General features: G+C 40.7%; 1 pseudogene; it reads right to left on the bottom strand.

The window, feature by feature from the left end:
* Positions 1–24,356, bottom strand: LOC121396019 (annotated as a pseudogene).
* Positions 24,357–26,020: the final 1,664 nt, after the last annotated feature.

Here is a 26,020-nt window from a genome sequence, read left to right as displayed (position 1 = left end):
CAGAGTTCCTGGGAGGAGCAGCTGGAATATCTTCAGATAGGCTCGATAATCTTTAGAGCGGCTGGATTATCTTCAGAGGGTCTTGGAAGATTACCTTCAGAGCGGCCGGAGTATCTTCAGAGCGGTTGGGAGCATTATCTGCAGAAAGAGCGCCACTCCCAACATGCTGTTGTGACTGTAGAGGTAGGAAAGTGCGTCACTGTGTTGTCTACATCTAATTACATTTTAAATATGCCATGGAACAGGCCCATTGCTACTTCGGGCCTGTTACTCACTGCTTATGCTTTAAATTAGAAGATTGTCTTTATTAGATCACAACCAATCTTAAGGAGAAGGAAAACTAGGTGACCCATATATATCCATATATCTATCTATATATCTACTGTATATATCTATCTATATATGTATCTATATATCTATATATCTATCTATATATATATATATATATATATATATATATATATATATATATATATATATATATATATATATATATATATATATGTATGTACAAAATTGGGACTTAATCCCTTAGCCACAACGCCCCATAATACTGTATTGTAATAAGTAAACACATTTCAAAATATCAATACAAGGCCATATTTATTTATCTCCATGCCATGTCGTACTGGTTAAAAACAAATTAAAAAACAAGCAGCGCTGTATGTAGGAAGAGGGATCCCTCTATGAGATATGTCACCCCACATTCCTTAGATAATGTTCCTGCTGAATTATGCTTAGTACAGGGGAATATCTATGCTGCCATCATTTTATGGGATCTTTCTGTGCAGGCTATGAGCAAAAGTAGGGGACTGTTCCTGCTGATTGTACTTAGTTCAAGGGAATACCTTGCTTCCATAGTTGAATGGGATCTCTCTGTACAGTATATTAGCTAATTTAGGGGAATGTTCCTGCTGAATTGTGCTTAGTACAGGGGAATACATATGCTACCATCGTTTTTTGGGATCTCTCTGTAGAGTTTATGAGCAAACTTAGGGACTGCTCCTGCTGAATTGTGCTTAGTACAGCGGAATACATATGCTGCAATCGTTTTATGCGCTCTCTCTGTAGAGGGCAGTGATCGGAGTTCCCTCTGACCCATGCAATTTGACCCATGACTTTCAACCCATGATCTTTGACCCGTGAACATTGACCACCATCATTGTGGTTGCTGATCTTAGCCTTGGGGGCTCTTGCAACCATCTGCTTTGTCAGAATTCCCTCATTTGACCCAATACCTTTGACCCATGACCTTTGACCACCATAATGGTTGTCACTTGTCTGCCTTGGTGGCTCTTGCAGCCACCTGCTTTGACAGACTTCCCTCTGACCCATGACCTTTGACTCATGCCACTTTAAAACATGACCATTGACCGTTATGAGGTACGCTTATCTGCCCTGTGGGCTCTTGCAGCCATCTGCTTTGGCAGAGTGCTATCTGACCCATGGCCTTTGACCCATGACCTTTGATCACCACAATGGTTGTCACTTGTCTGCCTTGGTGGCTCTTGCCACCGCCTGCTTAGTCAGAGACCCATGACCTTTGACGCATGACCTTTGAGCACCATCATTAGGTTCGCTTATCTGCCTTGGGGACTGTTGCAGTCATGTTCTTTGGTGGCGTGCCCTTTGACCCATGTCATTAAACCAAATATCTTTAAACCATGAACTTTGACCAACATTTGCTCTTGTGGGGTCCCCTTTGCCCCATGCTCCCTTAACTCTGCTCACTTCAATTCCCCTTTCTTTTTAATCAAAAGCTCAACTATCTAACCCAAGCATCTTCCTTTATGGATAATTTCAGCCTTCTGCTTTGATGGAGTACCTTTTAACCCATGCCCTTTGACCCATGCAATTTACCTATGACCTTGAACCCAAGCCCTTTGACCGCCATAATGAGGTTCACTAATTCATGTGCTAGGTTACCCTGCATGACCCCTTACTCTGCTCGTACTCACTTCACCCTCTCTTCCTGGTTAACCTAACCCTCAAATTTTGCACATGACCTTTGACTCATGACCATTGACCGTCATCATGAGGTATACTCATCTGCCATGTGGGCTCTTGCAGCCATCTGCTTTGGCAGAGTGGTATCTGACCTATGACCTTTGATCACCACAATAGTTGTCACGTGTCTGCCTTGGTGGCTCTTGCGACCACCTGCTTAGTCAGAGTTGTCTTTGACCCATAACCTTTGATCACCACAATGGTTGTTACTTGTCTGCCTTGGTGGCTCTTGCAGCCATCTGCTTTGTTAGAGTGCCCTATGACCCATGCCATTTTACACATGACCTTTGACCCATGACAGTTGACTTTTATCATGAGGTATGCTCATCTGCCCTGTGGGCTCTTGCAGCATCTGCTTTGGCGGAGTGCCTGCTGACCCATTACCTTTGACCCATACAATTTGACCACCACAATGGTTGTCACTTGTCTGCCTTAGTGGCTGTTGCCACCATCTGCTTTGAGGGAGTTCCCTCTGATCCATGCAATTTGGTCTCCATCATGGGGTTTGCTTATTCCTCTGCTAGGCCATCCAGTCAGACCCCTAGCTGTGCCCTTATTCTAACAGAGGTCTTTTTTCGTAAACACCAATTTATATTCTTTGTATCTTATGCGTGACCTTTAACCCATGCTCTTTATTGCTACAGGTGATACCAGCCTGCCTTCACCCTGCTAGTAAGCACCAAGTTAAAATCTGAGTATGGAAGTCAAACAAAAATGTAACAATATCCCTCCAGTTTCTTCGTGTGATCAGCACAACATAATTTGCAGCTGTACCTTTACTTGGACGGCCTTCAATGCCATTAGACCTTCGACTTTTGACACGTGACCTTCATGACAGCCATCATGGGGTTTTCCTATCAGCTGTGGGGGCTCTTGCAGCCATCTGCTTTGGTGGAGTGCCCTCTGACCTATGACCTTTGACCCATGACCATTGACCGTCATCATGAGGCACACTCATCTGCCATGTGGGTTCTTGCAGCCTTCTGCTTTGGCGGAGTTGCTTACGTTTCTTCAAGGGCACTCTTGCAGCCATCTGCTTTGGCGGAGTACACTCTTTTGACCCATGCCATTTGACCTTTGACCATTGACCGCCATAATGGTTGTCATTTGTCTGCCTTGGTGTGGCTCTTGCAGCCTTCTGCTTTGTCAGAGTCCCCTCTGACCCATGACCTTGCCGCCATCTGCTTTGAGGGAGTTACCCCTGATTCATGACCTTTGAACCATGACCTTTGACCACCATCATAGGGTTCGATATGTGCAGCCATATGCTTTGGAGGATTTCCCTCTGACCCAAACATTTGACCAATGCCATTTGACCCGTGACCTTTGTCCCATGCCATTTGACACATGATCTTTGACCCATGAACATTGACCATCATCACGGTGATCGGCTGCCATTGTTTTATGGGAACTCTCTATACAGGTGATGAGTAAACTTAGGCACTGTTCCTGCTGAATTGTGCTTAGTACAGGGGAATTCCTATGCTGCCATATTTTTTGAGATCTCTCTGACAGGCTATGAGCAAAGTTTGGGAATGTTCCTGCTGAATTGTGCTTATTACAGGAGATTGCCTTTGCTGCCATAGTTATGGGAACTCTGTTCAGGCTGTGAGCAAACTTATGGACTGTTCCTGCTGAATTGTGCTTCCCTATTTTTTGAGATCTCTCTGTACAGTCTATAAGCAAACGTAGGAATACCTGAGCTGCCTGTTTTCATTGTTGTCCAGTTTGGATGCAAGGGTTGGGTTTTGGCTTTGTAGAGTGTGCACTTGTACCCCCAGGGGGTTGCACATGTCCTCTAATCTTTAGATCCTTCTCTCCGCTCCAGTTGTCCTCTTTATCAGTGTCTGGAGGTAAGCTTGTGGGAGGGAGAGGTCGGTCTTAACCACCTCCTATTTTTACAGATAGGGCTGCCCAGCAATTGTTTATTGCGGTGCATAGCAGCCTGGTCTTAAAGCATTGTGCCGCCATCTTGTGGAGCAGTCCAGTCATAGAGTTCCAGCCTGGCGGCTGCATCTGAGCATGCTCTCTGGGTCTTGTTGCCACACATAGTGTGTAGTGGTGTCGTGGTATTTGGGATTCGGCCAAATCCCAGAATCCTTAATTAAAGATTCGGCCGAATACCATGTCGAATCGGAATCTTAATTTGCATATGAATAGTGACAGGAATGTAAAAAGTGGAAAAAATATTTTTAATTCCTTGTTTTGTGACAAATATTTACATGATTTCCCTTCCCACCCCTAATTTGAATATACAAATCCTAGATTCAGTGCATAAAGCATAGTACAAAGGAATACCTATACTTTTTAAAAATTACTACCTTTTTCTCTAATAATAAAACAGTGTCTTGTACTTGATGGTAACTAAGTTAAAGTTTATATGTTTTTAGCAGAATTAAGAGATGGAGATCAAAATCCCTTCTAGGGCTGGACAAGATTATACAGAAAATAAAATGTATGCAAATCTCTGTCAAAATGTTTTCCTTGCTGGTAATAAAAAGTTCCTTAAGTTACCTGAAGTTGCATTTTCGGAAAAAAGTGCCGAGTATGTTTTCCGACTGGCGATTTACTTTATTGTCGGTGGCAGATCAACCCGGATGCACCCAAAGAAGGAGAGAGCAATGGAGGGGAGGAGAATGCGACGAAGGGTGGGTAAAGAAAGCAACGGAGGGGAGGGTGACGAGGGAGGGGAGAGCAAAGGGCAGTAAGGGGTGCAAACCCGGCTTGGGGAAGGTAGAAGACTTTTTTAATGGTAGCTCCCAGCGCCCCCCTTTCATTGAGTCGTAGGACCTGCCTCTTCTGCCTGCTCCTAGTTCTGGCCCTGGCCAGTGGAAAAACATTTCAGGGATATGTTTCACCCATGGTAGCACAAATCGAAATGTGGGCATCATATCACCCAGTGTGCCATTAGTCTTTAAAGGCATTCACAAGTTATTGCATTGTAATTACCAACTTCTGCTCCTAGATGGCAGTGTAGAGTTGGGTTGGATCTATGTTACCTGTATATATAGTGTTTGGCCACTAGGGGGAGTAGTGAAACACATAGAAAGGGGTAGAGTTTAGAAGAGAATTGGAGACAAGCCACAGGGACAGATGTGCATCACAGGATGAACATCTACTGAAGAAGCCACCTTGCAGGAGAACCACAACCAGGACCCAAGTGAGTAGGAAGTGTGAGGCTCAGTTAGCATAGGTCAGGTCAGGACAGTGAGCCAGAGGTTTTTGTGTGGGCTAAAGGGTTATGGGCTCATATTGGTGATTGTGTGTATTTTGCAAAAAAAAAAGTCTATGATTCTGTGGGGTGAACCTACAGTTAGTGGGAGTTTTGGACTTGGAACCTAAAGTATGTTGGTTTATAAAGTGACTTTCAATTTGATATTTTCTCCATTTTTTTAGTCTATATCTTGTTACAGAAATGGAATTGTACAAAAATTATGGCAGATTTGAAAAGTTTATGTTGTCAAAAAAAAACATAATATAGTTTTTTTAATGGATTTTTTTACATTTGTCTTTATCAGGAATATGCAAGTGAGAAGCTGAAGAAAAGAGAAGGATATAGCAGAAGGGATAGAAGAGAGATCAGAAGACAGAGGAAGACGTTTGCCTGGGACACTCTCATGGTAAGTATTATGGCTTTGGTCGGTACAGAACATGTTTGTATTTAGTCCAGCATTGCTGTGGGAGATATTGGGGGGTTGATATTGTGGGTTATTTTTTGCATAGAGCCCATTTTTTTAGGTTTTTAGTGTGATGTGGTTGGTGTAAAATTCTACAGAAGGTTTTTTTCATGTTGTATATTTTGTGGTAGTTCTAGGACCACTTGCTTAATTTGTTTTACAGGTATGGGATCTGTTATCTGGAAACCTGTAATCCAGAAAGCCCTGAATGTCAAGAAGGCTTTCTCCCATAGACTCCATTTTATTCAAATTATCCAAAATTTTAAAAACAGTTTTCTTTTTTCTCTGTAATAATTAAACTGTACCTTGTACTTGATCCAAACTAAGTGATAATGAATCCTTATTTGAAGCAAAATCAGCCTATTGGGTTTATTTATTGTTTAAATGAATTTCTAGTAGTCTAAATGTATGAGGATTCAAATTACGGAAAGGTTTACCAGAAAACCCTGAGCATTCTGGATAACAGGTCCCATACCTGTACTGAAGATTTCTACCAGTTGGGGAGCTAGGATTGCCTGGATGCTAATCTGGATAAATAGGATAATGATTTTTTGTTCTTTAAGAAAGGAATTTGGAAGTTGGCCCAATAAAGCAATTACTTTTGAGACCTCATTTTGTGTGATTATTTGCAGAGGGTTGGGAGTATTATCTTTGGAGCGGCTGGGAGGATTATCTTCAAAGTGCCTGGTTTTATTTTTGGAGCCCTTTGAGGATTATCTTCAGAGCATCTGGGAGGATTATCTTCAAAGCAGATGGATTATCTTCAGAGCGGCTTGATTATCTTCCGAGAGGTTGGATTATCTTCAGGTCGGATGGGAGGATTACCGTCAGAACGGCTGGGAGGTGTATCTTCAGGCTATTGACACATGTGGATTTTCACAGAGGTTCGCAACGCGGTTTTTATGCAGAGGTCGGCTTTTTAAAAACTGCACTGAAACTGCGCCGAACATCCGCACGTGTATCCATAGCCTCAGAGCTGCTGGGAGAATAATATTCGAAACGGCTGTGAGGATTATTTTCAGATTGGATGGGAGGATTATCTCCAGAGCGGTTTTGAGGATTATCTTCAGAGCGGCTGGGAGGATTATATTCAGGTCGGATGGGAGGATTTTCTTCATTGCGACTGAGAGGATTATTTTCATATGGACTAAGTGAATTATCCGCAGTGCAGATGGGAGGATTATCTTCAGAGCAGCTGGGAGGATCATCTTCAGAGCGATTGAGAGGAAACTGAGAGGATTAATTTAAAAGCTTTTGGGAGGATTTTCTTTGTTGTGATTGAGCAGATGATCTTAATATGGATTGAGTGAATTATCCGCAGTGCAGATGGGAGGATTATTTCCAGAGCGGTTGTGTGGATTATCTTCATAGCGGCTGGGAGGATTATCTGCAAAGTGTCTAGAACGATTCATTTAGGAGCGGCTGGGAGGATTATCTTCAGAGTGGCTGTAGAGGTAGGCAATTTGGGTGCTTTTTTTTAAATTGGCACTTCCGAGGGGCCCAGCGCACAACCCAGCCTCTCATTAAAGGGATGGTTCACCTTCAGACAACTAGTTGTTTTCCGATAGATCACCAGAAATAATGACATTTTCCAATGACTTTCTATTTTCTATGTGTCACAGTTTTTCAAATATTGAAGTGTAAAGTGTCATTTTTACCTTCTGCAGCAGCCCTGGGGGTCGCCGACCCTGTAAACTGTTCTAAATGGATACATTTAGTTGATACATTTCTTATCTTTGTCCCTGCTGAGCAGAATCTCTGGGTTTCATTACAGGCAGCTGTTAGAATTGATACAATAGTTGCTAATACTCCAGAGAAGCTGCTGAGAAATGTATCAACTTAATGTTCCAAAATTGTAACAGTTCAGAGTCTGCACCTGATTTACTGAGCTGCTAGAATCAAACACCAGAGACAGGAACATTCAACTTTCAACATTCAACCGTAAAAAATAAATAATGGAAAGTAATTGAAAAAAGTTTTCATTTCCGGGGAACAATCTAAAAACAACTGAATTGAAAAAAGTGTTTGGAAGGTGAACAACCCCTTTACAGAGGGTCCAGTCCATTTAGCTGTAAATTTAGTGACATATTCAGGGGCTGTAGCTGAGATTTCCTCAGAATGGTATAATTCACTCATTTTGTTTATCCAGTCCTGGATTATTGGGGGCTGCAGCGATTTCTATCATGTGGGGATCAGCAGTTTTGCCACATTGAATAGATGAGGTGCTATAGTAGAGAGGGACGGTGAAACATTTCTGGGACCATATAAAGGAACAAGGATACAGGCTGAGTTATACAGGGAACAATGAGTATATTTTGTGTATTAGAATGCATAATGTACCCCTACTGTAAATTATAAGGATTTTACAAGTTAGTGGTCCTCTGGCCATATAAAGGCACAAGGCTGCAGGTTTAGTTATACAGGGATCTCTCTGTACAGGCTTTGAGCAAACTTACGGACTGTTCCAGCTAAACTGTACTTAGTACAGGGGAATAGATATGCTGCCATAGTTTTATGGGATCTCGATGTACAGTCTATGAGCAAATTTAGTGGTCGGTTGCTGCTGGATTGTGCTTAAGGGATACGGTCATGGGAAAACATTTTTGTTTCAAAACACATCAGTTAATAGTGTTGTGCCAACAGAATTCTGCACTGAAATCCATTTTTCAAAAGAGCAAACCTTAGTACAAGGGAAATCCTATGCTGCCATAGTTTTATGGGATCTTTCTGTATAGGCTATGAGCAAACTTAGGGACTGTTCCTGCTGAATTGTGCTTAGTACAAGGGAAATCCTATGCTGCCATAGTTTTATGGGATCTCTCTGTATAGGCTATGAGCAAAATAGCAAACAGGGACAGTTCTTGCTGAATTGTGCTTAGTACAGGGGAATACCTATGCTGCCATTGCTGAAGCATTGTTGCTGGCGTGGTGTTTCAGGGGCTCAAAAGTAATTGGACAAATTAAAAAACTGAAAATAAAATGTTCATTTCTAATACTTGGTTGAAAACCCTTTTCTGGCAATGACAAGCCGACATCTTGAACTCATGGACATCACCAGATTCTGGGTTTGCTCCTTTTTAATGCTCTGCCAGGCCTTTACTGTAGCAGCTTTCAGTTGTTTTTTAGAGGTTTTTTTTAGCAAAGTCCAATCTAGCCTTTCTATTCTTGATGCTTAGGATTGGCTTGCACCTTGCAGTGCACCCTCTGTATTTACTTTCACGCAGTCTTCTCTTTATGGTTGACTTGGATATCGATACGCCTACCTCCTGGAGAGTGTTGTTCACTTGTTTGGCTGTTGTGAATCGGTTTCTCTTCACCATGGAAATGATTCTGCGATCATCCACCACTGTTGTCTTCTGTGGACGTCCAGGTCTTTTTGCGTTGCTGAGCTCACCAGTGATTTCTTTGTTTCTCGGGATGAACCAAACTGTAGATTTTGCCACTCCTAATATTGTAGCAATTTCTCGGATGGGTTTTTTCTGGTTTTGCAGCTTAAGAATGGCTTGTTTCACCTGCATGGAGAGCTCCGTTGACTGCATGTTGTCTGTTCACAACAAAATCTTCCAAGTACAAGTACCCCCCTCATATCAGCTACAGGGATTTTACCTGCTTCATTGATAATGACATAACAAAGGAATTGCCCACACCTGCCCATAAAATATCCAATTGTCCAATTACCTTTGAGCCCCTGAAATGAAGTGATTACATTTTTATGCAATCTTTTTGTTCAACCTCTGCAGTTCAACTGCATCTGAGTTGTTTTATTTAAAATTCATTGTGGTAATGTACAGAACCAAAATTAGAAAAAAGTTGTCTGTCCAAAGATTTATGGACCTAACTGTATACTGCCAATGGTAATATGTAGCATCCATAGAATATCACTAGGGGGAGATTCTTCCAAGCTATAAATAGGAGTCGTAGCTTAATACTGAATACAGAACATCCTTATACTTGGACCTTCAGGAAAAACACACACTATGAATAGGTTGCCTGCAAAAAGGAGAGAATGAGATTGTTGCTATACCCATGTTTACACTGTAAATGTTGTGCCTTGTTTGCATCACTTACGGTAGAGGAATGGTAATGACAACGTCATTCAGCTCCAGCCTTTCTTCTTGAAGCTCATATTCTATGTTAACATCACAGCCATTCCCACTTTCTGATGGCCAACAGTTAACTAAGGTAAGAAAAAGACATTTGCACACATATTAAATGTTTTGTTAGCAATTTTATTTCATCCTTTTTACAAACAGTTAAGGCATTTCTGGCCCCCCGGTGTAGTTCTATGCTAGATGGTAACCTTTAGATTTCATCAATTGATAAATACGATTCTAAATCTCATAGGCTCCGCCATTACCACGCTAAGGTTTGACGTATTGTAAATTTGAAAACAGGCCGCAATTGGTCCGCAGACTTTGGACCTGCCTGGTGTATTTGTTTCAGAAAGACAACTGTAGTTTATATAAACAAACTGCTGTGTAGACTTCGGGCAGCCATTCAAGCCCAGGATACACAGTAGATAAATTCTGAAGAATCCCATTGTATACTACAGAGCTTATCAGCTATGAGTTCTGTGCCTTTACTCCCTTTTCAGCTTTGAATGGCTGCCCCTGTGGCTACACAGCAGCTTGCAGCTTTTCTGTATCTAACAACTCAGTTTACCAGTGCAGGGCAAACAGTACATCATTGTCATTCCTTTAAACATTTTCATTTTTGGTGTTCCTGTTCCTTTAATAAAAACATATAAGTGTCAATAAGTGAAGGAGAAAAGACTAGTACAGAAGATTTGGTATATAAAATATAGTATTTTAATTCATTATTTAGGCTCAAGTCAGTATTGCTTGAAACAATTAGCTATTTTTCACTTTACCTGGTTTTCATTCTTATCTCATATGCTGTGTGTGGCGATCTTTTTAAATAAGGCTTGTCCATATATTAATGTGTAATATCAACTTTAATATGGATTTGGGCGTCCTGTTTGTAACCAAGTTAACTCAGTACTTACTGGTGAGGGGAATAAAAGACTCCTCTGTGGTCTGTAGTCTCCACTTCAAGACGCCCACATCACTATTCACGGGGAAGGATTTTTCCGGGTTTTTCAGCCCAATTACCGAATCCAAAGTGAAACGTTTTTTTGTCTACATTAGGATGAGTCTGAGACAAGAAAACAAAATAATATATGGCATCCATTGATAATCAGACTGAATGTCTATAAAAAGATTTCACTTAATTTTTCAGCCTTTCCACCACTGTACCACTGTAAATGAGTGTACAAAGCATGGTATACAAAGACATTGTTAAAAAGGTCTACTTGTTTGTGTATTTTAAAATTAATATTAATCCATTTTGATTCCTTACCTGCCAGCTGTACTCCTTTTTTATCTTCATTATCAATGTGGACACGAATCCTGCCAAACTTGTCATCCAACACCCTGAGCATGATAAGTCCATGGACCTCCATATTCTGAAGGCCTCCATCACGACTGCAGGTAAGGGAGATTTTTTCTTCAACTCTTAAGTGAACACTGTGGATAAAAATAAAGATTTAGTCTATAAAATGTCAAGGGTTGTTTTTCTACAAAATAAAAAAAAGTATCAGAAATCTGTTCACATTTCACTGAAAAAATATTCCCATGGCCCCGTTGGGAGATGCAAAGCAGACATAGGGATTATAGCATGAAAGGAAAGCGATTTGGCACAAAGCTTGTTTTGTTTAAACCAACAAATTGTTACAGATATAAAAAAATAACTTTTCTATTGATACCGCACAGAAAATACCGGTTAAAACAGATTGAAGCCTATTTTACCACAACTGAAAATATCAGACTGTCATTGTAAATTCTCAACACTCAACACTGACCTCTCCATGTTCACAGGGGGAGCAAGCACTTTGGCCACTTTCTGACGGTCTCTTGCCAGATGAAGGGGTGACGATAGTTTCTCCTTCAGATTTCAGTTTGTCCACAAAATGATCCACCTCCTTTCCTTTTGCTCCAAGTTTCAGGGCTTTGCCAGAACCAGAAGGCCTACAGGTGGCAAGAAAATAAGCTTCATCTAAACACTTTTTGATAACCATAATTCTACACTTCCCACTAAATAATAATAATAATATGCAGTTAAATGAGAAGGAAAGGCTAAAACTAAGTAATCTTTATCAGAAAGGTCTACTTTATATAAATACACTAGTAAACCCCTCAACATAATGTTGCTCTGAGTCCTCTATCAAAAGAAACACAGCATTTCTTTCCTTCTAGTGTGTATACATGGGCTTCTGTATCAGACTTCCTGTTTTCAGTTTAAACCTTCAGGCTAGGACTTGAGCATGCTCAGTTTGCTCCTCTCTCCCTCCTCCCCTCTCTGCTGTAATCTGAGCCCAGAGCTATGAGGGAGCAGGGAGAGACTCGGCAGGAAATGATGTCACACCAAGCTAATATGGCAGCTGCTTTCCTAAACAAACAGAGTTTCTAGAGCTGTTTACTCGGGTATGGTAAAGAATTCTGCAGAAATAAATAGTTTTATAGCTTGCACTATTGTGGCTAATCTATTGGCAATAAACTGCTAAGGTAGATTTGCTTCTATTTTAATCTGGTTTGCAGTTACATTTCTTAAATGTATTCTCCCTTGTATACCTTGATGGAACAGGAGCACTCTTTGTTTTCTCTGGTTCAATAATAGTCTCTGAAATCAGCGACACTGCATTGTTAGACATGGAGGAGCCACCTGAACTTCCAAATCCGCCAAATCCAGGGGCCTTCTTTCCCTGCCGCTCTGCATCCCTTCTGGCCTGCTGAAGCTCCTTGGCCTTACGTCTCATCTCTGCCTTGGCTTCTCTTTCCTGTGTCTGTAAAGAATGTAGAAAGAAAATTACATAAACACAAATCAGAAACTTTTTTTTTTTTTAAATGTTTTGGGGAAAGCAATTCGGATTTAACTATTTTGCACACATGCAAGTTTAATGTGGACAATACCCTTAAAAATAATATTATATACGTATTTACATATATGGGTGGGAGTGCCCCAAGGCAGTCCTTTTCTGGATACGAATATACACGATGATTACAAATGTGACAGGACTTTCACTTAAAAAGGATCCAGGGGAAGCATTGATCAACAAGCGAATCCCAGGAATTAACAAATTCACCAGGAAATTAATAACGCATATTTTCTCTGCCTCCAAACAGGTCATTGCAGCAGCCTGGAAGTCTCCCATCTTGGACTTTCCTGAGGTTAAACGGAGGCTGGATAATGATCTCATTCTGGAGAAACTAACTAGCTACACAAATGGTGCGCAGAAATCTTTCCACAAAGTCTGGTCCCCCTGGTTATCATACCGAAATATCTCTTTAACCTAAATGCTCTTAGTTGCCCTCCCACTCTGACTCAAGGGATACCCTAAATTTTCTTGACCCAATGCTGAACCTGTAAGTGCAGAAATGGACGACAGTACTCGCACGTGTTTAAAGGCAAATGTTTGTTTGGTTTATCTGTTTCCCTTTTGATCATTTCTTTTCTTCATTTTCATTCTTCCTTTTTCTTTTTCTTTTTTGTATTAATTTCCTTGCCTGCTACTTAGGCTACTCTATTTACACAACTCAGGAATGTACTTTATGTACCAATGCGACACAATACTGCTGCAGCCTGGGAATTGTCCAGTGCCTGCAGATTCTGAGTTTTACTATGTACCCATTTTTTGCTACATGCTGATCTTTGAAAATAAAAATTTTAAATAAAAAAAAAAAATATTATATAAATATATATGATTATTATTAAATGTGAATGGGGGGGGCACTAATTCTGATCGATAGCCATGTGCTATGTATCCAGGTCTGTTCAGAAATTGGGCTGATGCACTACATTGACTAAGCAATGCATCAGCAGGTGAGGAAGTTGAAGACATTCAGCTCCTCCTCACTTTCTGCTGTTCTGATCTGTTTGCCCCCATGAGCTGAGTGAACAGGCAGAGAATGCATACCAGCCTTAAAGAAAAGGCTAAAATGAAGTAAGAAAGGTCTATATAAATACAACCAGTCAACCCTCAAAGTAATGCTGCTCTGAGTCCTCTGTCAAAAAAGCACAGCATTTCTTTCCTCTATTGTGTACACATGGGCTTCTGTATCAGAACTTCCTGTTTTCAGCATAAACCTCCAGGGCTAGGGCTTGAGCATGCTCAGTTTGCTCCTCTCTCCCTCTCTTGCTGTAATCAGAGCCCAGAGCTATGAGGCAGGCAGGAAGTGATGTCACACCAAGCTGATATGGCAGCTGCTATCCTAAACAAACAGAGAGAGCTTCTAGAGTTTACTCAGGTATGGTAAAGCATTCTGCGGAATAAATATAGTGTTGTAGCTTGCATTATTATTGCTAATCTATTGGCAATAAACTGCTTTGGTGGCTTTCCTTCTCCTTTAAAGTTAAAGCGGGAGCTAAAAGAGGTGATTTTGGGTGCTTCTCTGCTGACCGAAACATGCGTCAGAAATGGTGCAGAAAGGTGCACTGCATTAAGGTTCTGATAAAAATCCCAATAGTAATTATTTTGACATCCCACAAACGTATTGATAAAAAGTGCAGAGGGTTCAGAATACCCTTGGTAAAATATAAGAACTCAAATTCTCTAAACTAATCGATGGTACCATCAAGGTCAATAGAAACGAAGGTTAGGAAAAAGTGCCTGTGGCTATATAGTTACTTCCATAACTTTCTTTAATGGATCATTAAATATCCATTACTACAGCTAATTAAAGGACAAACCAGTTATACACTGAAAAGAAATAAGAGCTAAGATCAGAAAGTGTAACGAGATTCAGACTGATTCTTAAGTTACAGATTAAAGAGAACATTCTCCATAAGTATGATATGCCATACCTCCTGCATAAGTCCTTATTGTGGCTTCCCATAAAACAAAGATAACTTACAAACTCGTCCCTCATGAACTTCATATGGCAGTGTCCCTCACTGTAACCTACACATTTAATATCCCACCTATTTGTGTCTGTAAGTTACCCTTCCATTTAGATTGTAAGTTATATGGGGCAGGGACCTTCCATCCTCTTGTCTGACACTAAGCTCTAAATCTTTATTGTACATGTAATGTAGCCTTACCTCTCTGACTGCCCGGAACACCTTTTCCTCATGTGAGTCCATCTCTGTGAAAGTTCTTATTTGAGCCAAATTCACATTCTCCTCTGTATCCAAGAGCTACAATCTCATCAAATGCAAAGATCAGGTCAAAGCAGTGGTCTGAATCTCGGTCTCTTCCAGAGCTCTGCAGTACTCCGGAATCTAGATTAGGAGCATACAACAACATATATTATGAAATATGCATGGATCATCTATATATTAAAAAAATTACCACCCTTGTCGAGCTGGCAAATTGTAAGGACGGCAAAGGTTAATTTACATTAATGAGCAAACCTACACTATGCTACACTCTGCATCCATTCCAAAACATATTAAACACATTTTGAAATATAGAGTATGGAGGCTCAGTTACCATTTATAGTCATCGGGGGAGAAGACATTTAGCTTTATATATTAGTATTATCACATATCTATCTATCTATCTATCTATCTATCCTATCTATCTATCTATATATAATATAGATATATAGATATGTTCTAATACTAATACTAGTATATAAAGGCTAAATGTCTTCTCCCCCCGATGACTGGTATTTATGGGAACAGAGACTCTCTGTAAACATGTATTCAACATTGATAAGCATCTCAAGCTTGACAATATATGATGTGGTGTGTGTGTGTGTGTGTGTATATCATATACACACACACATACATAACATCATATATTGTAAACCTTGAGATGCTTATCAATGTTGAATACATGTTACAGAGATTCTCTGTTCCATAATATACCAGTCATGTATACATAGCGTGCTTGTGCTATGTCCATCATTTACTTTAAAGTGTACACTCCTGAAGTGTGTCAGCTGTAGAAAGGGGAACTGGGGAGAGACAGAAGCAGATAAGCATACATCATTGAGTGTGGAAGGAGCTGAAGTAGTCACCACACATTTTCAGCACAGGATTGCAACTAAGACAAACAAGGAATTTAAAAAAAAAACAAAAAACCCTTTAAGGTTAGATTTATTATGGTTTGACTTGTAAATTCGAATTTAAATTCAACTGGAATTCGAGATTTATCATACCTTGACCTTGGAACACCTCAAATTCGATAGTACGCCACGCAAAACCTGGCGAGTTCATGTAGAGGTCAATGGCAGAGGTCCAGTGACCCATTTGAAGATGTTAATAGTTTTCCTGAATATTCAATTTATTTTTTTTTGGAGAAAAAAAACTCTATTCGAGTTTAGTCAAATTCAATTTCCGGTCAGTATATTCTTTTGAGTTTTTTCTTAAATAAGATACTATTCAGTTTTCGAGGTCATTTGAGTTCATTCCAAGGTAAAGAAAAACTCTATAACTAGCGCTTTGATAAATATGCTCCTTAATGGCCTTCCATTTTAAATCTAGGGTCTGGCCACACAGGCCCATTCGGGGAAATTAGTCGCCAAGGGCACAATCCCCTCTTCTTTCGCTGCGATTAATCTCCCCGATCTGCCTGTCACCGCTAAAATAAAAATCGCTTGGAGGCAGATATTCAGAGCACTTTGTTTTCCGTAGTCGCCCGAAGTTTCCTTCATGAGCATTAACCGCAGACTTCACAAAACGAAGCGCTCCGAGTGCCTACCTCCCAGGTGGATTTTCATTTTAGCCGGCAGCAGGCAGATGCGGGAAGATTTAGTCCGCGAAGAAAGAAGGAGATGTCGCCTGGTGACTAATCCTCGACGAATCTGCCCGTTGTGGCAGACCCTAATTGTACAGGTGTCCCGAGCAGAAACACTCTGTGTAAACTGTACCACCACTCGAGAACAGTCCTTGGAGTGTTTCAAGGTCCTGCCAGGAAGTGCTGTTTTGTAGTGATTAAGAACCATGTAGAGCTTCTCCATGTTTGGTAAAAAACCATACCGAACACTTTCAGTCTCAACAAACGTTGTTGCTTTTCCCTGTGTTCAAGAAGCTTTGGAAAAGCGGCCAAAAGTACCATTCGATAGCGTGTGGCGGGTCCATCTCAACAAATTGGGCCTCGATACAATGGCCCTTACCAGCCTTGGTGCACACTGCTGCCGCCAGCAACACCTGAGTAAAACAATATAAAAAGCCATCCTAGCACTGGAATTTTAAAAAGCAGTCATAAGTTATAATTTATTTAAAAGCAACAGAAGAAAAACTATTATCCGCACACTTTGCCGTTGTTAACGATTTATACACATACTCTGCCTCGGGCAAATGCTAAAGATATGGGTTTTGTAGGTCTCCTGCTTTTTCAGTTTATATTTAAAAAAAAAGTGGTCATCTATGCATGTAATATGGGCGCCAGAGATACGTGAGATTGAAACAGAAGAGAGCTAAACCAAAATTCTTCATACTAGGTGGCGTCAGAAAGCTGAGTTCAGAGTAAAAACTATAAAGACTAAAGTAAGGACACCCCAATTCCTGGAGATGTTTGTTTTGCAGCTGCAGTCTGCCTGTCACAGTTCTGTGCGCATGTTCAATAGGTGTTTGTCCTTGACAGTATAAACTACCATAGTAAAAATCAAAGAATGAATGACAAACAGCGCGCGCATCTATTGCGGTTTCATCAAAGTCAGTGGAACAAAGGAATGCCCATCGCCGTGGCCTAAAAGCCCACGTTCCCAACAGTGGCTCACAAAGCAACATGTTGTTTCACTGACCCCTTGGATGTTGTTCCCAGTGGCCCTCAAACCAGGTTCTTATTTGTAAAATTGTTGGCCTGAAGGCAAACTATTAGTTGTATAAAACAGGGTACTGTCAAATCAAAACCTCCTGTATGCTGACCAGTCCCACATGGAAACTACTTAATAGCCAATCACAAGTCCCAAATCTGGCACATCCAGGAAATTCTTTTCAATGCTTGTGTGCTCGTCAACTTCTCTTTACGCATTTGAATTGAGGCCTTAACGGACACAAAAGGTTGGGTACCCCAGCTCTAAGGTAATCCAAACTGCAGTAGTATACTTACAATGTAAGTAGGTAAATTTGAATAGATGTTTTAGAGACCAATGTTATGTAATAAAAGGCACTAAAGTTTGCCCAGTACGTGGCAACAACCCCATAAGCAACCATCAGCAGGTGCATGTATTGTGCACCTGTTTAAATGAAAGAATCTTATTGGTTGTCATGGTACTACATCTGCAAACTTAGTGCCTTATGATTACATATGGGGAATATATCTTATTTTCTTTTTGGGGCAGGGAGCGACAACAGGGCAAGATTCGGCAGAGGATTTAGTCACCTGGCACTAATCGCCTCTTTCTGTGGGCGACAATTACTCCTGACTGCCTTCCCCCTGCTTAAATTAACAATTACGAAGAAATACACTCCCTCTTTCATTTACCTTAAGGATACTGTCATGGGGAAACATGTTTTTTTTTTCAAAAAATGTCATCAGATAATAGTGCTGCTGCCAGCAGAATTCTGCACTGAAATCTCTGTTTCATAAAGAGCAAACTGGCAAGTTTGAGTTGATATCACCCCCTCCCTTCCCCCAGCAGCCTAACAATAGAACAATGGGAAAGTAACCAGATATGCAGCTCCCTAACACAAGATAACAGCTGGCCTGGTAGAATCCAAAAACAGCACTCAGTAGTAAAAATCCAAGTCCCAGTGTGAACACATTCATTAACATTGAGTATGAAGAAACAATAGCCTAGTTCCATAGTTTAGCAACAGGCTCTTTCTGAAAGCACATGACAGGGGCAAAATGACTGAGATGCACCTACACACCAATATTACAAGTAAAAAATACACTTACTGTTCAGGAATGAAATTTTAATGCGGTGGATGAATTATTTGTAGGTAAACAGTGTAATTTAGAAAATAAAAACGACACATAACAATCAATGAAAGAATCCCTTTAATTGGCCTAATTTTAAGCACTGAGCTGACTCAATGAAGCATTAAATCGATACACAGATTTTGCAGTGGGTAACAAAAAAAAACATATTTTTTGCCTGTTTAAGAGTAAAAAGAGCAGTAACACAAGAAATGAAAGTGTATTAAATTCATAAAATATAATGCACTTTGGCCTGCACTGGTAAAAACTGGTTTTGTTTAATTCAGCAACTCGACTAAGTTTATATAAACAAGCTGCTGTGTAGCCCAATGGGGTCAGCCATTCAAGCTGGAAAAAAGGAGAAAAGGCACAGGAATAAACATATCTAACACTTGTGCTGAACAGTTGAGAGATTTGTAAGCCAGTATGGAATTAAAGATTTTGAAATATTGGATTTATACAAAAAATATGAAAAAGTGGATATATTCACAGCTCTACAGAAAAAGGAGAACTGCTACAAACATGAGCATGGAATTAAAGATTTTCACAAACCATTTACAGGGCTAGTATAGACAATAATGCTTTAACATGAGAAAAGTAACAATACAAAATCAAAAAACGTGCTGGAAAATGTTATTCTGCGTAATTCTTTTAATAATAAAAACAATCCATATAGTCAAAATTTTCTAATTATGAAATTGGAAAATTGGGTTGTTAACCATATAACACACCCCTCCCTTTCCTAAACTGCAGACTATAGTAGCTTTGAGATAAGGAGCAGCACGAGACACCGTAAGTGGATAGTCAAACATGCTTATTTTTGTTTGATTGTTTTCTTTGACTATTATTACTGCAACTCATGGACAATAGCCATATAACAAACGCAGCAAATGACCATGTCAACTACAAATAAATGCCAGATAATAATTTAGTGCTAAGAGAATAACTAAATATTTACTAACGGTATACCAGTTAAGTAATAAACAAAAATAAACATAATTATACAGTTTGGTAATGGTCAAAATATCCATAGAATACACCATAATCCAAATAGACTAGGATGGCCATAAGTAGATGAAAACACCAAAAAAAAACAAGCCATAAAATAAGGAAAGATGAACACAAAGTCCAGAGGTAAACAAGATGAAACTTGAACAAAAATGAATTTGTTAGAGAAATGTCACATAGGCACAGATAAGTGGATTTAGATGGAAGCGCAGCATTGTGGCCAATTTTCCTGCACCATTATTTGTGAGGTCTATCATTGTTTCCCGCAGTCTCCTACCCCATATAATAACACATGTCTTTGCTCCACGCAGTCTTTCTCTGTAATCCACATCCTAAAATAATGCCTGTTTACGTCTCTCCGCAGCACTCTCTGTATTCTATATAACAGAAGTCTGCTCCCAATTGGTCCTCATGCAAGCCCATTGCAATATGCCTGCGGTCAACCTGTCTTTAGTAAACGCATCATAACCATATAAATCATTCTGACACTGTCCCATTCAGTCTATGTAACCCATATAAATAATGTCACTGCTTCCATCCAGTCCCTGCCTCTGCATCCGCATATAAATAATAACTTGCTGTCAATTTTCCATAGTCTGTTCCCTGTATCTCATATCACACAGAATGGCTGTCAACTGCCCCCCCCCCCCCATATGTCTATTTATCTTCAAACGAAGAGGATGGCTGTCACTGCTCCCGCGGGTCTGCTCTGCATACCCATAATAAAAATAATAAATCATCAGAATAACCCCCCGCCCCCCCCCCCCCCCCGCCCCCCCCCCCCCCCCCCCCCCCCCCCCCCCCCACACTGAGAGCTTGTTTCATCCTGCCCCCGCTGTGCTTATGTCTCCCTGTTACTTTTACCTTCCCTGTCCTGTGCACGGTAGCTGCTAAGTTCCAAGTTGCTAACAGGCGTGGGTGACGTCACACACACGCGATGTCTCGGGGAACGTCTCCGTCACGTTGACATTCAGCGCATATTCGGCGCCTTCTTCAATGGTTGGTCAATCGGGGATTAGCCTGGGCTTGGAAGAAGAACCCTGCCACAGTGCAGCACTAAATGAGTATGGGGCTGAGCTGGGTAGCATTAGGTTTTTTTTCTTGGGCAGGATTTTACTGCGGTCTTCTTTACTGTAATATGGGTGGCGTTTGCTATTCGCTCCCGAGGCTTGCTAATGCTTTTACATACTCACATTTGCTGTTGCCTGAACGTGTCTCTGTATGGTGTGTGCCCTTAAATTTAAGAGCTTATTGGAGCCTACTTATTTTGAAATTTTTTTTAAGCCTGCCTGCCCTCCTGCCCCCTTCTGTGTTCCATGCCCTCATTGCCCCCTCTGTGTTCAATCCCTGCCTTCCCCTATGCTCCATATGAAAACTAGAAAGCGCCGAAGTGAAGGGTCCTGGAGAGGAGAGCAAGCGATCCTCAAGTGAGTAACAAAGCAAGCCTTACCAACTCCAGTCATGTGGGTTCACTACAGCAACAATTCAGAAAGCACCACCAGACAGGCTGCCAGAACACTGGATCCATGGGCCAACACGGTTAAAAAAATTTCAATTTTATTCAGAATGTTGCATTAAAAGCATTGTGCAATACGTAAATTGAATTGCAGGCAGAGTGAGAGCATGGCTTGACATGTTTCGTGACTCAAACTAGTCACTTCCTCAAGAAGCCAATGCGCTCTCTGCCAGATACCCGTATATGTAGCTAACCCCCCTGCTGTTCACTTAGGGAAATAGATAAAACAACATAGTAATTAAGTTATAAATTAAATGCTACAAAGACAGATATATAAAACACACAGTCACTACTATCGCCCATCATAAATGAATATGAATAGTATAAATATGGCCCTTAAAGAATTAATCACTTTACACCCTAATAGTATAAAAATTATTCTGAGTTAAATATAGATTGAATAATATAATATAATAAGGACCGTCTACATACAATATATACTCGTGTGTGCTTATTGTATAATTTAGCAGAATGCAATTTGGAGGAGATTGTAACATTGGGGGATACATATTGGTAAACGATTTATAATATACAGAATGCAGTGTAATTGCTCATAATACATAAAAACAATTAAATATATATATAACTATACTAATGTATCCACATCTAGAATTACAATTCTCGCAAGAGAAAAGAGGGGGAAGATGTAGCCACAAAAATAGAAAGCTGTCAAATCATGTAATGTAACTCAGTCAATCTACAAAGAGACTAACTTCCCAATCCCTATTCAGGCCGCTGGGCATAATGGTATCTAGAGTGTAAATCCAAAGGCCTCCCTCTTGAGGAGTCGCTTTTCCATATCTCCTTTTCTGACACCTGGGTTTACTAGATCAATAATTGAAAAGAGATGCATGTACTACCGTCGTGTTTCTCTAATAGATGTTTTGCCACTGCTGAACTCTTATCGTACTTAGAAACACATCTTAAGTGCTCAGAGATCCGTTTCCTGACGGTCTAATGGTCTTACCAATATACTGTACACCACACCTACATGAAATGAGATAGACCACGTATTTGGTGCCACAATTAGCAAAAAAGTTAATCTTTAAGACTGGGTGCCTGTCCTGGAGGTGAATTCCTTTGAGGGCCCTCATAAAACCACATGCAGGGGCGTAACTACAGAGGAAGCAGACCCTGCGGCTGCAGGGGGGCCCAGGAGGTACAGGGGGCCCCATGAGGCTCTCATTGATGAGCAATTTGAACATATGTTGGTAAAACAGGACAGACACTGGATATGTTGGGGGCCCTAAAATTAATTTGCTGTGGGGCCCCAGCAACATCTAGTTACGCCACTGACCACATGAATGACATCGTGGCCTCCCGCACTTATAACATCCCTTGATACTCAGCCAATTGGACTTGGCCGTGTTACTAGCCTCTGAGTAGAGGCTGGGTGATAATTGTGAACCTAGGCTTTTTCCTTTCCTAAATGTAAAACCTGGTTGGGAAGGTATAAGTTTATTCAAAACTGGATCTTGCCTCAAAACATTTGCGTATAATCTTTTGGAGGCGGGGGGTATCAGATGTATACGTAGTAATTACACGGGGATATCGTGATCCAGTATGAATCGTTGTATATTGTCCTGTATGGGTATTGGAACTAGTACAACTGGATTTGTTATTCAATAAATTATTACGGTTTGCACCGATCGCCCTGTCATATGCCTTTTTAATGTCTGTTAGGGCATAACCCCTCGCCAAGAAACGATCCCACAGGGACATCGCCTCCTTATTGAAGGAGTCCCAAGTGGTACAGATCCGTCTCAGACGTAAAAACTGACCAGTGGGTATCCCTCTTTTCACATGCTTAGGATGACTACTACTAGCATGTAAAAGGGTGTTCCTGGTAATGGGTTTACGATATAACTCAGTATGTATATAGTCCCTTTCACAGTAAAGACAATATCCAAACAGGGGATCGACAGTAAATCCATCTCCATGGTAAAATTGATGCCCCAGCCGGTGTCATTACAGTAACTAACAAAGGCGTGCACTGTACTAGGATCCCCATCCCATATCAAGATCAAATCGTCAATATATCTAAAATATTTGACGATATGTGTGCGAAAAGGATTTTTAACATCGTATATGTACATGCGCTGCCATAAGCCCATAAAGAGGTTGGCATATGACGGTGCAAACCGTGCCCCCATAGCCGCACCCAGCTTCTGTAAGTAAAAGAAGGAATTAAACATGAAGTAGTTAGTACTTAACAAATATTCCAACGCTTGGACCAGGAACTCATTCTGTAAGTCACCATACAAACGGGATTGTTTAAGCCAAAAATGAATGGCCGACAAACCCTTGTCATGGAGGAATATAATGCGGTAACATCTAAGGTAACCCAAATATAGGTGCTATGCCAAATTGTCCCCTGAATTTTGTTGATACAGTCTATGCTATCTCTCAGATAGCTGGGTAATGAGGTCACAATGGGTAATAATAAACGATCCACATATTCCGAAAGAGGTTCATTGAGAGATCCAATACCTGAAACAATTGGTCTGCCCTGTACGTCAACTAGACTTTTGTGGACCTTAGGTAGCCAATGAAAAATCGGTATGCGGGGACTCAATCTGTTAATGTATATAAACTCATTCTCATCAATGATATGATTAAATCTGGCCCAATCTAACAAATGTGTAAGTCTGCTCTGGAACTCCCTAATGGGGTCACGGTTCAAAACCCGATAAGTAGTCTCATCGTGAAGTTGTCGTAGGGATTCTGACAGGTAATAATCCGCATTCAAAACCACCACAGAACCCCCCTTGTCTGCATTCTTAATTACTATAGACTTATTAGCAGCCAAATCAGACAGCGCCTGTCGTTCCTGGTTACTGAGGTTATTGCCAGCCCTATCCCTATGACCAGAGGTTTTCAGTCTACATAAATCTGCAGTGACTAATTTTTGGAATAACTCTATGTGTGGACCTCTGCTTTCTATGGGATAGAAATCAGATTTATCTTTTAGACCTGTATGTTTGATAGGTCTAAACAATTCGTCTCCACTAAAATGTTCATCTTGTAGATCCTGTAACATAGTAATGGCGCATAAATCCTCAAAAGTAAACATAGATGAATCATGTGCAGGAGGTAATGTACCCCCTTCCTCATGCTCAATGGTGTTTAAATCATACTCATTGTGGGAATCAGAAGCATAGTTACTGCCATCAATATCTACATTCGTATTGGTCTCATGGGACCGAGATTCAAAATGTCTCAAAAGGGTAAGCCTGCGGATAAATTTGTAAATGTCCACAATAGTGTCAAAAGTTGGCATGCCCTTACAGGAACAAAGTTCAAGCCCAGGTTCAGTACTCTGGATTCCGCCTCCGTAAGTTGATAACTAGATAGATTGATAACGTTGTTCACATCTAGTAGTCCCTCATTAGCCACTGCCCCTGATCCATCAGAGACTAGACCCGTCTGGTGTTCTCCTTGTTCACATTTTCTCTCCGTACCCACTCCACATCTCGTGGATCGTCGATGTCCAATTGGCTCCTCGTCTTCATTCGTTTTCTGTTGAATTGGGCGCGTTTCTGGGTTTTCCCACCTATGGCACCCTCAGTCTCGCCTTGGGATAAAAAAGACGAAGATGACGCCTCACTATCTGATGTCTGCGGGTCAGTATCCTTGAAACGCACTTTCTTCTCTGACTTTTTATTGGTGCGTGTGACATTCCTTGGACGATATTTGCTATGGGAGGATTGATAGGTGCTACGGTAATTCCAGTCATAAATTCGATTGAGCTCATAATCCTTCTTGTCTCGAAGGAACTTCTCTCTCTTTGTGTATTTTAACTCAGTTTCTAACTTGTTCACATGCTTGGTTATACTCTCCAAACGGCTAGCTGTTTCAACATTGGCCTCTCGTTGGAGTAAATTTGATTGTATCTCCTTGATGTTCATTTGAACTAGCTTATGTTGTTTGGAATGAAAATCTACAATTAGTTCCATCAATTTACATGAGCATGAAGATAATACATTATTCCACGACTCAACAAACTGACGAGATACATCGGAGAAAGCTTGAAATTTCTTAATGTGGAGGCCCCTAGGTATACGGCCGACTTTTAAATAGTTTTCTAATGTGGATATATCCCACCACAGACGCATTTCCTTTATCATATTACGTTCCAGCTGTTTGCATAAATCTAATGAATCCTCAGAAGCCAAAAAACACGGAAAAATGCCCTCATTGGTATCCGAAAATATATCGGCAGCCTGCCTCTCTCTCAAATCCATATTGCTTAAAACAGCGCTCATGCAATCCACCCTGCCCGCCTGTGTAGAAGAAGCATGGTCCTCCATTCTGCAAATATCTGTATAAATATGACTATATTGGCACTCTCATAATCACAGCAGCGGAAAAAATATATGCGTGTAGAACAGCACGGGATAAAGACACTAAAAATCCATTCTGATGAGAGCAGGTTAAAACATCCTGCCCGTGAAACAGGAATGTGTATTCAGAAATCAGCGTGTGTGTTCAGTATATTAACCTAATGTGTTCCTACAATAGACTGCAACAAAGTATACCGATGGCATAGAAAGAAGAAGAAAAAGTATGACCCATATGGTTGCACCTTCCCACCTTCATTAGCTGAGTTCCCAAAGCAAAAAAGTAAAGCGTAACTTTTATTGATCACATTCTAAAATGAATATGAAACGAAATAAACATAAAGTGTGTATTAAAATCAAGGTTAGGTGAGGAAGCTGAAATAGACTCGTGGTCAATAGCTTGTAAACAGTGTTTGAAAGTGGGAATAGTGTGGGTTTTTAAACACCAATAATGGCAATTTGCCCACACCTATCCCCACAGTATTGGAATGCTGGCGGTCCACTGTGTATATATGGAGCGGGTGTAATACAGGGTAAGGTTGGTACTGAAAATATGAGCCAGAAATGATTTATGGGCCCAAGTCACACAACATACGTCTGATTG

The sequence above is a fragment of the Xenopus laevis genome, chromosome 7S (genome assembly GCF_017654675.1).
Source record: "Xenopus laevis strain J_2021 chromosome 7S, Xenopus_laevis_v10.1, whole genome shotgun sequence".
In the NCBI taxonomy this organism is placed as follows: Eukaryota; Metazoa; Chordata; class Amphibia; order Anura; family Pipidae; genus Xenopus; species Xenopus laevis.
This window is presented reverse-complemented; position numbering and strand designations above follow the sequence as displayed.